The sequence below is a fragment of the Parasteatoda tepidariorum genome, chromosome 6 (genome assembly GCF_982258835.1).
Source record: "Parasteatoda tepidariorum strain Cologne lab strain chromosome 6, Ptep-v5.0, whole genome shotgun sequence".
Lineage (NCBI taxonomy): Eukaryota > Metazoa > Arthropoda > Arachnida > Araneae > Theridiidae > Parasteatoda > Parasteatoda tepidariorum.
Window position 1 is genome coordinate 85,590,286 of NC_141760.1, and position 14,001 is coordinate 85,604,286.

A 14,001-nucleotide genomic window follows, 5' to 3' on the forward strand; every position below is an offset into this window, starting at 1 on the left:
TCAAAAACATGGTCTGGAGTTAGTTGCAGATGAGGACAGTACTTGCAGATGGGATAGAATTTTATATGGGTGCGTGAGATCTTCAGGCCCTTGAAATTTCCAGTACGTAGCCTAGCTATTGTAATGATTTATATTAGTAACTATAATTGAATAAGCAAATGTCCCATCCCCGGTTGTAATTAATCCGAAAACTGAAACTATACAATAACGAAACTTCTCCTCGCATGCCTATTTCTTACAGTATAACGGCAGTTTTCTTCCTTTTTAAAAAAAAAAAAAAGAAGTGGATTTCATGGTTTTACTTTCCATGTAAAGCAAATGAGGGTTAGGTCCATCGAAAAGTCCTCCATGAAGGCAATTTTCTCCTAATACTTGATCCAGGAGTTCTCTTGCTTTCTGGATTGGGTTCAAAATCGCAAGGTTGCAGAGAACATTGGTAGTCGTAAACTCAGAATTGTGTCGACTGCTTAACAGCGGTTTTAAAATGAAATAAATAATTATTATATTTTTTAAAAAAATACAACTTGTTTGAAAATTTCATTTCATTCTTCATTGAAAAATATTTCTCCAAGACTATTTTTTTCTTCCCGATTGATAATCGTCATTCAATTATTAGCAGGGTAGTTTTGTTTGCCACTTTTTCAGGGACACCATATTAGATGGGCCAACGTTACTCCCACAATAAAGACAGTACAGAGAATAAAAAAACATTTATGCTAAACGAGAACATTTTTGATGCGAGATCATCTCCCTGACCACTACATAGTCCGGTCAGCTTTTCTTAAACCAATAAGTACTTATTCTCTTACTAATTACCTAATAAGTAATTTCCTAAGAAAATTTATGTTTGATATCTAGTAACAGTTTTAATATTAAGTTTAGATATTTAATGTTCGTTTAGATACCCCGTTGGCTATATGCGTGGAGACGTTGCCTCCTTCTCCCCCTCTGTGTACGCCACTTCTTACAGTGTAAAGTCAGTCTTTCTTTTTTCAAAAAAAAAAAAAAAAAAAAAAACTATTCCATTTTAATTTGCGCATAAATTATATCTCGCCTTTTTTTTAAAAAATTTTATCTCCTCCTTTCTTTTGTTTTATCACAAAGTGCCACTTCACCTTACACCCCCCCCCTTATTTTTCAAATACCGTGTGACATTACATAAACATACACTACTAGCAGCAATTTCAAAATATATTTCAAAATTAGTTTTTAAACTTTTTCTTTTTTAATGGCGGGCACTTGGGCGTTGTCCCATTGGCCACAGAAATGACAGAACTACTACTCTCTTCTCGTTACCCAGTGGGCACCTGTGACGAGGCCACGACGGTGGAGCAGCCTCGCCCACGTCACACAGCCACAAACCCGTTTATAGGGTGGGTAACATTCACACAATCGAGAAAGGAAATAGAACACAGAGAGAGAAAGAAACATCCATGCCCTGAGCAGGATTCGAATCCGCGACCAGTGGCTCCGCAGTCAGGCACGCTAACCACTCGGCCACCAGGTCGGTTAGTTTTTAAACTTGAACTATGTGTTTTAACGACCTTAGAGTGCGTAACAACAATGGTTAAATAAATACTTATTTTGATTAAAAAAATATGAATAAAGACAATAATAATATTTAATCTGCTGATATTAAATGTTTTCATCTTAACCAAAATGTGCAAGGTCATACTTTTCAGTACCCCTGTCAGAAATTTAAGTACCTCTTCTTGTCTCTCCAAGCTCCATCATTTATGGACTACCCCTTAAAACAACAACTATCATGATCATTGTTGTTTTAAAAATTTAGTTTATTATAAACAGTATGAAATAAACTCATGCATTTTCTGGGTGAAGAAATAAATAATGACTAGGAAATACTTTTATTCAAAACTTATCCGGCATATCTGACCTTCAGCTAAAACTACACTTTTCAGATTATGGCCGTAATTTTATTTTCATAAATGAGCAGCGTAATCAGTCAGGATTACCTTTAAGGTTTGATTGATAATGGTGAGATGCATGTTTTGACGATCTAATCTCTGGAGTCCACCAAAAGAGATGAAAGTATGAGAACAGCGTGACCAGTTGTAGGGTTGTTTGTTTAGGTTTAAAATAAGCAGTTTAAATAGAGTTATTACTGTTCAATTTCAGCTTCGTAAAACTTTCACTAAATTTATCATGGAAATAAATTGTTTTGAATGGGTGTGTAGGAGATAGTTAAGCTAAAGCCTCTAAAAAAATAAACACATCAAAGCTACGTCTTTAAAATTCTTTCTTTTATGATCGAAAAGAAAACAAAGAACTTCCCTTTTATATTTAAAAATAATTACTTTTAACGGTTAGGGCTTCCTACATTAATGTATTAAAGAAAACTCTAAATATATTCGAAATGAAACGTTTTAGAATAAGAGCTTATTTATTCTTCCATAACTTTTTGCAAGTTATCTAAACAAGTATATTTGTCTTGAGCATGAGTTATTATAATAAACCTTTTCACGAATATATAAAAAAGTTGAAACGGTATCAACAAGAACTAACTCTCGTTCTGATATATACAATATTCTGAGATATACAATAAATAAGATTACCCAATATTTTGAAGGTTATTAAGGCCTACAGGATCAGATGGCTAAGGCACGTTTTTCGGCGTGAAGATTTGGGCCTAGTTAAAAAACTTACTTTTTTGAGAATTGAAGGAACTGGAAGAAGAGGGAGACTAGCTACAAGATGGTTGGACAGTGTTGAGAAGGACTTAAAATTGTTGGGAATAAACAGGTGGAAAAATCTAGCTCAGAGGCAGCTAATTGAGAAAGTCTTGGCCTGCGCTAGGCTGTAGTGCTGACGAAGAAGAACTCTCGTTCTGCAATTGTTTGTATGATAATATCCCAGTATAACTACACCAACGAGCCATTGTCAACGAAACCAACGCTTCCTTCAAATCCGAAGACAATGCTAGTGCACCAAATGCTAATATACTACAACCGCATTATAAAAGGGAAAGTAGTAATCACCAAGCATCAGCTTCAAGCTCAACAGTCACTCAATCAAGCATGGACTTAGTAGTCTGTGAAACCATTGTGAAGAGTATATTAGAATGAAAAAGCGCAGCCCGACATAACCTTTCAGCACGGGAACCACATACCCTGGCCCAAACTATAGTCAGAGGAGACTTTATTCACCACAACGACTGACTGGCTATTGCAACTATATACAAAGATATTTCCACCCCGTCCCACCTAAGCTTTTCTAAAATTCCAATGACTATATACCACGTATACATAATTTTATTACTTTTAAAAGTTTAAATATACTTGTAATAGCAATATTTGCAGAACATAACATAGGCTTCCATTACTGCTCTTAAATATCAAATTGTCACAGCTATGTGTACATGTTCAACATTATTAGAAACAAACGCTATGATAACTTTGAAACTGAATCTCTGCTTTGTAGACATGTCCGATAACTTATTTTGAGAAAACTAAAATTATAGTTACTCTCTTCTTTTTTTTCCCTACAAGTGTGGAAAATCAGGAAAAAAATTTGCTTTTTGTCTAGTGACTGGTCTATTAAAAAATTTTTTCTTAATATTTCTCACTGATAGAGAACGAATTTATTACAATTATTATAATTAAAATAATTTTCTTTTCTCAAAATCAAAACGCCCTTTCTACAGTGCAGATATCCACTCTGTAAATAAAAAAAGATTTTTTTATTCAAATAGCAACGCCCATATCAAGCCACATTCATGCAATTACCTAAGTCTTGCTGTGTGGCATAATTATTTTTAAATCATAATTTAATCTTATTATTATTAAAAGTGTGTGTTTGAGCTAACACATTTCATACTTTCCTTTTATTAAAAAAATATAGATTCTATATTTTGCAAAATTTTTTCAATTTTTATAAAGAAAATATCTTGATGAAATCGAATCCTGACTTGATATTATTTTTATGGCAGAAACGAATTATTATCAGGTACAAATATCAAAAGTACGTACAACAATGCTCAATTAATACAGATATCTTCAAAACTTTATATTCGCAAAACTAATTTCTGGAAAATCACCGTCATAACGTTTAAAATAATTTCATTAGGATGGATTAATTATACGTCTAAAAGTTATTACGCGGTTCATTAGACATAATTAAATATGGCACTTTTCAACCACTTTCGCTTTTGAACTTCGACCATTTACTGCAACTAAAGTGAAATTCCTATCTATAGCTGTGCATGGTAATTGAACTATGAAAGGAATTAGCAATCAAATTTTGTGCACTTATGCTCGCTATAATTAATTATTGTGCATATATTTCAATCTTTAATTAAAATCTATGAAAGATTTCCATCTAATTTATTACATTTTTTTTTTGCAATTTACTTGACTGAATAATTTATTTTACACAAAATGTGTGAAATCGTAAAAAATAAAACCTGTATGTTACCCACTTTTATGTAAGATTAATTTTATATAATAAAGTCAGCATACTTAGTATATGAAATTTGGTGCAGGGACAATAAAAACTAAAAAAGAAAAAAAAATAGTGTAGATATGCAACTCAAAATATTATTAAAATTAAACGTATCTTTTTAAGCATTTTTAGTGTTCTAAGCATTTAATTCACAATAAAGATTTCTAGATATTTAGTTTGATGATTGAACTTCAATTACCAAGTTTACATTTAAAAACATATAACATCCTCGAATTGTTACAGATAACTATGTCTATAATATTCATAATGTCTATAGGTGATCATCCACAGTTGTGTGAAAAAAAATCGTGATATTACGTACAGGAAACAGCAATGAATTGAAAAAGTTAGAATTGATCACGATAAAATTTTAATCAATGAAGAATCTTCCATGAATGTAGTGTTTTAAAATTATGTTTAAAGACGTTTATAAGGTGTTCAACTTAAAAATATACGATTGGTGATAGGAAGTTATGAAACAAATTATGCACATGCAAAGCTTTTTGAACTATCTGAACTTGATAATATAAACAAAGCTTTTTAAACTTACATTTAAAATATACACAGTGTGTGATAAAAACATCTACAAAACTTACGATTTCATAAATTACGTATTTGATAAATGATTGCTGAAAAGTTTGCAATTAAACTCAAAACCATGTTTCTATAAACAGCTTCAAGGAATTACTGAAAAATGGTTTTAGTTAACCTCAAAAACATAAGTTACTGCGAAATACAGTATATGTTTCATATCTAAAACATTTGTTTCAAAAACTCTCAAATTGTATTATTTTTTTATCGCAGCAAGATAATTTTTTTTGACGAAAAATAGAGTTAGAGTGTCTAGAATATTCCAGACACACTGCCAGTCATGTATATTTTATTTTTAAAAAAATCCTTCAAAATTTCCCAAGCAATCAAACAAGTTTCAATGTTTTCATGCCTGTCTATCTTAATAGTGATCCGTCTAAATTTGAATAGAATTATAGAATTTGTTATTTTCTAGATCAGAAGTAAATTCTTTACATAACAGACATTTACAAAACAGCATTACGATATACTTAATAACAGAGTTTAAATGATTACCTGTTCGACAAAAGATCCAAGGGTATTTTTGCATACTATTTCAGAATATAGTCTTGTGATCAATCTAAAAGATGAATTCTGTTTATCAACTGTTTTTCGTCGCCTACTTTTCGGAACTCGTAATGGGTTTTAAGCACACCTCTTTGTGTCAGAGATCAGAATGCACCAACGAGCAAAATTCTAAACAAATCGAAATATTTAAATGGCATCTTTTTACGATTTCACAAATCATTTATTTGATTCTTCGATAAGGATTTAGTATATAAGAATCCAGGATCGAATAATTTCAGCGAAGTCAATGCAGAGTTTCAAAGAAGAAATCGGCTTGTCGTGCATACATCTAAATTGATTCCCAGCAGTGAATTGATAGTAGAAACCGAAAAGAACATGAAAGTTTAGCGATGTGGCACGATCTTTACGCTGCATTTCCATTAACACCAATAATTAAGAATCAGAATTATGAATTTCTCATAAATAATAAGATGTAATATGAGCTTTTACTTCTAAAACTAGAGTATATACAAACAATTATGACGATGTAAGCTGGCGTACAATATATTCATTTATTCACACATATATACGTAGGCTTGCGTTCTCAATTAAAGGCTTCATTGACGATGCGATTTTGCCGTTCCGCCGAATGCTCTATAACATGGAGGTAGAAAGTCTACCGTATCCCAAGGTGCTTCTTTGTAATGTCTTTCTCTAACTTGCGCCGCTGTGTTTTTCAAACTGACAAGGGCTTGTAAGTTCATAACTTGTAATGCGTATTCTAGCCTGTATAAGTATGCACAACAATGAGTTAGTTAAGAAAATTGATGTGCAATTGAAAGAAGGGCTTCGAAGCTTTTGCAAAATGAAAGAACAAATAGCTCAAATAAGAGACGAAATGCAGAAAGATACACTCTGGATTGAGGTGGGGTTTGAACTCGATATCTCCATGCTAAACAGTGCTTCTTGGAACGGCGAGACCTCTCAGCCAATGAGGGTCGCTCTAGAGCTGCACAATGGGCTATTGACGACGGCCTGGGAAACATCCCTGAGGATGATCCGAAGACATGCCACCACAATTTTGATCATCTTCAGAGGGGATGGCACTCCCGCTTTGGTAGCCCGACGACCTGCACGCGAAGTCGAGCAATTTACGGTAGAACAGTTTAACGAGGACCAATACCGCACACACTCGGTCCCTACGCAGACTAATCCAAGTGATCACCCACCCGCAAACTGACCGCAGCCAGTGATGCTTGACTTCGGTGATCTTCAGGAACCTTGCCTTAACGATCAGTCCACTGCGGGACGGATGATGAATAGAAAAAGTAATGAGAGATGCGCTTTTGCATTATGTGATGTCTTGATTTTTAGTTTTTAAATTTGCTATTAAGAGCTTGTATTTCTCCAGTTTTTGAGAAAAAAGTTTTTAGAGGCTTTATAGTATCAATTTATAGTACCCTCTTTACTTCTTATGATCTCTCCAATTCGTCAAAAAGCTCTGTAGCGTAGAGGGATACGAATCCCGTCCGTCTTTGTAATGAGCATAAAAGACTGTATATGTTTGTACAACAATAAATAAAGCAAAAAAAATGAACCTTTTATAGGTACCTTCGAGGTACCACAATCGCGAGGTACAAGGCTACTCTCGCAATCTGCGTTCATAGTCACTAATTGACGTCGTTTTAGTTCTTCCCTATATTTCCAAAACTACGATACAATCAAAACATTGAAGATAAAAGTGAGTCTTATTACAGAGTAATTCTTATAGCCCAAAATAGTACTGTCAAGTATGGGATTCAATCAAAGAATGTTTGTTCAGCTATCCTACATCAATTACTGAAAAAATAAGATTCTATCACAGATCTAAAAGCAAGAGTGAGAGGAGTGAGTAACCTCAGACTATTGTTCCGCTGCCAATTTCTCAAAAGCGTAGGAGGTATCAGGTTCAAATCTTCGTGTTGATTGAGGTATTCTACTATTTTTAGAGAATATCTTTCAACTTAACAAAAGCTTAGAAACAGTTTCAGCTCAAAAATCTGCTTAGTAGTGTACTTAGCCGGAGTTGCCTCAAAACTATTTTTTCCAGAATAAGATTTTAAAAAAAGTGCTCACTTCGAAGTTTGCGATTATTCTTAGAATTTACATGTTAAAACTACATAAGGAAAAATAAAGTTAATTTTTCACTGCAACATAAAGCATCTAAGATTCTTTGGTCAAAGTTAATTTTTAAAAAAAACAGTAAAATTCTAAAAATTATATTCGTTCTGAATTTCTTTTTCATTTGGACATGCATAAATATGTAAAATTGTACTGGCGAATAGCATGTAAGTTTTTACTAAATTGCAAAACATATGGCAGAAATGAAACCGATACAGCTGAGGAGCATTGTTCCTGCGATAAATGTTCAAAACTTGAAAATAGCAATTTCCATCCCCACCACAATCCTGGGTGCATCTGAGTTGAAGTTGTAGTTGCTCATTTACAGACTAGGGCTGTACTATAAGCTATTGGCAACTACCTGGGAAAAATACCTGAGGATGATCCGCTGCAGAGGATCAAATTTATGATGGCATGTCTTCGGATCATCCTCAGGGATGTTTCCCAGACTGTCGCCCATAGCTCATTGTGCAGCTCTAGTGCGACGTAAATGAACTACAACAACAACTCAACAAAATGATTTCAAATGTAAAATGCAGTATGGAATTGTCACAGAAATTTAGAAGTCATGAAGTTTAAACGATGGAGATTCCAACAACAATAGTGTAAATACTTTAGATTTAATTTCATATTGACTTTCGCAAAAAAAAAGAATTAATCATTTATTAGTTTTAGATAATTACACGATAAAACATATTAGGAATAAGAAGTACTTGGGGATATTTGATAGAAAGTAGGAAAATAAATCGCGTTTTTTTTATCAGAAATATTTATTGTTTGAAACTCTCTACGAATATAAACCGAATATTCTTTAATGTGGAACTGATTCTTCTGGCAGACTTATTGCAAATCCACAATAGAATAAATGCGTTGCCTAGAAACAGAGAATAGATAAATAACTATTCACCTTCTTTGAATAGCAGGAAAAGATAATCATATATAAACTGTCGATTATATATAACGGAGTGGGAAAAATCTTACACTTCATAACCAATGCCTGATTGACTCGTTTGTTTTTAATAATTCAAACAAAAGAAAGTTACTAAAATATTAATAAAAAACATTGTATCCACTTTTCTTTTATGAATTATGGAGACTCGTGGTACAACAGTGTAATCTAGTTTTAAAATTAGGGCAACCAAAGGCTATTTAAATTACATATTTAGAAACGTTGTTAACTCTTTCTGGAATAGAAAATTTTGATTGAATATTTTAGCCTGGCAGAGACTTTAGCAAGTACGACCTTCAATAGTTCATTCTAGGTGAAGTGGCATACTTAAGCCCTTGTTTGTTTAAAGAACTGGTTGCTGAACGTTTGAAATGAATAATCTTTGCATTTCGAGTGGTTTGAAATATTTGTTAAATTAGTGTTGCCATACTGGTTACTCTGCATTGGAAAGAGTTAATAGAATTGATTTCACTGAGTTGGTGCTGTTGCTGTAGTTCATTTACGTCGCACTAGAGCTGCACAATGGGCTATTGGCGACGGTCTGGGAAACATCCCTGAGGATGATCCGAAGACATGCCATCACAATTTTGATCCTCTGCAGAGGGGATGGCACCCCCGCTTCGGTAGCCCGACGACCTGCACGCGAAGTCGAGCACTTTACGGTAGAACAGTTTAGCGAGGGCCCATACCGCACACCCTCGGTCCCTGCACAGGCTGATCCAAGTGGCCACCCACCCGCACACTGACCGTAGCCAGTGATGCTTGACTTCGGTGATCTGCTGGGAACTGTGTCTTAACGCTCAGTACAAGGGTACAGGGACTCAGGAACAACGTAAATACATAAGTGGGAGACCTTTGTGCTAAAATACAAACTAAGGTAAACAGTTGTCTGCATTTAATAATATTTTTTTGCTCTTTAACGTTGTTTACCTTAGTTCAGGAACAACGTGTTAAGGTGTTAAGGTCAGAGGATAAAAACCGGAAGTAATATTTCAGTTGGAATTGCCTGACATGTATTAGAAAGCATTGTTTCATGAAAGCGTTATCTGGTGACGAACTTTGCAACTAATTTTCAATTTTGGTATGAATAAACATTGTTTTCTAAACAATTCGGGATCATTTTTAGGAAATCATGTATCAGTATTATTTACTTTCTTTATTGCTTGATTGAAATTACACATATTTGCACGTTTGTGTGCTCAATTTAGACTTATAAACCTTTTCAAATAGAAGGACAGATAGAACAATTCAGAGAAAGACATCACGTAGAATTCCAGGGTTACGGCGGGATTCGAATCCGCCACCTCAACACTTCGCACAGCGTTTGGTGGGAGATACCCTTATTTACTCGCTAACTTTATGATTGATAACAGGACCAAATACCACTGGGAAGCAGAAAGGCAGAAAAAAAATTTCTTCCTTGTAAGCGTGAATTGCTTATAATGTATTCGAAGGTATTGTTTCGCAGCGTTAGCGCTATCTGTTGGCAAATTTTGCTACTAATTTTGAATATAAAACCCGAAAGACAATGGATGTAACTATGCTTGTAACTGTCTTGATTGCCTACTTGCCGTCCCACGACCCAAATTGAGCCATAAGACGAACTAGGATTGTTTGTGCTACAAGAATAACCAATTTAAAGACTTAATATAACTTAACATGCTTGAGCTCTTTTGATTCCAAAATTACTTTTTTTTAAATTTCTGTAATTTTTCAAGAAACATGGAACTGTATGTAATCTTCGAGAGGAAAAAAAAATCTTACCTTATTCAAGGCAGTCTAAACTTATCAAATCAATCTAGTCCAACTCAGTGAGTCCCGCAGTGGACTGATCGCTAAGACACGGTTCCCAGCAGATCACCGAAGTCAAGCATCACTGGCTGCGGTCAGTGTGCGGGTGGGTGACCCACTTGGATCAGTCTGCGTAGGGACCGAGGGTGTGCGGTATTGGTCCTCGTTAAACTGTGCTACCGTAAAGTGCTCGACTTCGCGTGCAGGTCGTCGGGCTACCGAAGCGGGGGTGCCATCCCCTCTGCAGAGGATCAAAATTGTGATGGCATGTCTTCGGATCATCCTCAGGGATGTTTCCCAGACCGTCGCCAATAGCCCATTGTGCAGCTCTAGTGCGACGTAAATGAACAACAACGTTGTTCCTGAAAATTAATTTGTATTATAAGTTATTTCAGTTTACAGCACCATTTGTTGACGAACTTTGTAACCAATTTTGAATTCGTAGGGGTTATATATACATTGCTAAACTATTTTACTGATGCCCATACATATGCAGGTATGAATGTTCAGTTACATAAGCACGGCTTATAAGCCTGTGTCACGTAGAAGAACAAATAGCATAATTCAGCGAAAAGCAGCTCAAGGTTACAACCAGGATTACGGTGGGACTTGAACCCACTAACTCCGTGCTACTGAATGTTTGGTGAGAGATACCGTTAGGCCAGGGAAGCTCATTTAATTTTACTTAAGCAGAACGTAATAAACTGTGCATTTCTATTTCATCCCCGTTTCTATGTAATTATCTAGTTTCTATTTTTTTTTTTTTTTTTAATTTCATTCATTTCGAAGAAACCTTTTAAAGTATAATTCTGGAAGTAGCTGCATATTTTCCCCTCTGATTAGTTAAATGTGAAGGCTCCGTGATTGAGGTGTCCTTTCATGATCAGAGAAAGTGCAATTCAATCATACACCCAGCATCTAGCATTGAAATCGAATCAGAAATCAAGATTGCCAAAGACTGAACCTCCACCATGGTGGGAGATACCGTCAGGCCAGGGAAGCTCATTTAATTTTACTTAAGCAGAACGTAATAAACTGTGCATTTCTATTTCATCCCCGTTTCTATGTAATTATCTAGTTTCTATTTTTTTTTTTTTTTTTTTTTTTTTTTAATTTCATTCATTTCGAAGAAACCTTTTAAAGTATAATTCTGGAAGTAGCTGCATATTTTCCCCTCTGATTAGTTAAATGTGAAGGCTCCGTGATTGAGGTGTCCTTTCATGATCAGAGAAAGTGCAATTCAATCATACACCCAGCATCTAGCATTGAAATCGAATCAGAAATCAAGATTGCCAAAGACTGAACCTCCACCATTTCGATGGGAGGCAATTATCCATACATAGAAATCGATGGTATAATTTGGGTAAAAATTGCATTTCCAAATTACTTTTTTCAGTGAAATTATACTAAAGAAAAAGCAAGTTTTTCAAGAAAAAAAAATGTTTTACTTTTGAAAAAAAGAAGTTTACTTTTTTGATGAAAAATAAAACAACCTGTGACGTATCATTTTCGAGAAAAATATTAAGGAAGTTATTTGCGATTGTGTTTTTGAAATATGTTTTGAAGGTGCATTGAACTATTTTGTCTAGCTAATGCAGTAGTTTTATTATGTTTATTTATTTTTCCTAATTATTCTGTTTTTTCTAATTATATATATTTTTTAAAAAAAATTTTGCACTATTGCAGAATTCAAGAAGATGAAATGTTATGAGAATGTGTTATGAAAATGTTATGAAAATGTTATGAGATTTATTGCAAGAACAACAAAAACTACGGAGATCGCTGTTTATTTTTAAAATTTTCATTATTGGGGAATTTTGTTTAAAAAATATTTTAGAAAGGATAAACACATTTCAAGCAGTTTAACAGTACAATATTTAATACATTAAAAAGCTTTTCTTCTTTGTAATGAAAGTAGATTCTGCTTTAACAACAACTTTCTTGAATAAATAAACAAAGAGCCAATGCAACACAGAAAAACATTTTCATCTGCAAGGGAAGAAGAAATGATGAACATTAATATTTTATTTTAATAAAATTGTGAAATTGCGAGAAAAAGAACAACAAAAGAAAACTGAAAATATAAACAGTAAAAAATTATTTATTTATGGCAGTAAAAAATAATGGAAAAAAATTAATGAATAAAGTAAATAAATGATAAATAAACAGAAAAGAAAAGCCTTATCTAATGAATAGTAAAAAATTAAAGAACGAAATACAATACACGATTGCACAAAGTTTAAATTTTGTTCAGTTAATTTATAAGTGTTGAAATTATTTATTTATTCATAACGTGAAACGCATGCAAAATACATTTACATTAATACCGAATTATGTGAGATAATTATAACGGAATCAATTTGTAAACGTTATTTTTTCCATCTACCCGTGGATTTTATTCGAAAACCGAGTGAGTAGAACGGTTTTTGTCGCATTTTGAGGATAACTAAGTATTGATAAGCCCATCACCGGGAAAAATTGATGCTCTCCGAGAGTTATTACACAACGAAGGTGGGCTGAGCAAGAGGAAAATGGTTCCTGTCCATGCATAGACAAAAGGAAGAAAGAAAAGTATTGTGAAAAAAAGGCGTTGATACTAATGTGAAAACATCGATAGGGGAAGAAATTAGAAAAAAGGAATAAAAGAGAAAGAAAAGAAAAAAGTTTTTGTAACGGAATAATCTGATTTTTAAATTTTTTTTCAGCATCAAAAAGAGCACATTTTGTTGAATAAATTTTGTTTAAATAGTGGATGTAAATAAATACTAGTAATATTAGTGTATATTTTTAGTTTTGTGATTTTAATCTTATACTTGCACCTGAAAGTTCAAGCCTTGAAAATCATTTCTCTCAGAATGAGTTCTCATAGACATAGACCGCTTTTTGCCTTGATCTTTATTTAGTATTTATACTTAGTCCTTTTAAACAATATTATTTCAATAAATTTCGAACTTAAAATTTACAAAGCAGAAGAAAAACTTTTTTTATTTGAAAAAAAAAGAAAAAAGAAATAACTCGAGGAAAAAATTTGAACCTTTAAAAAAAATAGGAAAAGAAACTATAAAATCCCCTTTATTTAAAATCGTTGTCTTCTGTCAGACTCTAGCTTTTAAGAAGAATTACTTTGTGATGGTTATAGTAAAAAACAAGAAAAAAACAAAAACTACAGTAAAATCAATAGTTTGCAACAAAACATTAAAATAGCACGTTTGTGAGATTTTAACTTAATATATATGTAATTATTTACGTTGGATTTTGTCGTTAATAAGTTTAATCTACGTTGAATTGTGTAATACAATACTTTAGCCTTATTATTTTATAATTGGGGTACTGAAACCTATTTTCTCGAGTCTCCTCAATTTCAATCACGCCGGTTTTCATAACTAGGGTGAAAGTTTGTTAAATTTAAATATCTATTTTATTCCTTTATTTTTTTTACGAATAACTGTTATGAATTTTTTCTCGAAGAATCAGATATTCACATTGGGAAATTCCTATGAAATAGAATATATTTATACCAATGTTTCCACGCACCCGTCGGGGGGCGTTGCACAACAAATCGAAGA

At 33.4% G+C, this 14,001-nt stretch overlaps 1 long non-coding RNA gene across 1 annotated transcript in view; it reads right to left on the bottom strand.

Annotated features, from left to right (window-relative positions):
* The window catches only part of LOC147808191 (uncharacterized), a 213,274-nt gene extending 207,111 nt beyond the window's left edge, over nucleotides 1–6,163 (bottom strand). The window contains exon 1 of the long non-coding RNA XR_015434765.1: nucleotides 5,545–6,163. This is a non-coding gene — a long non-coding RNA (uncharacterized LOC147808191). The remainder of the gene's footprint in view (nucleotides 1–5,544) is intronic.
* Between the last annotated feature and the right edge of the window lie 7,838 nt (nucleotides 6,164–14,001).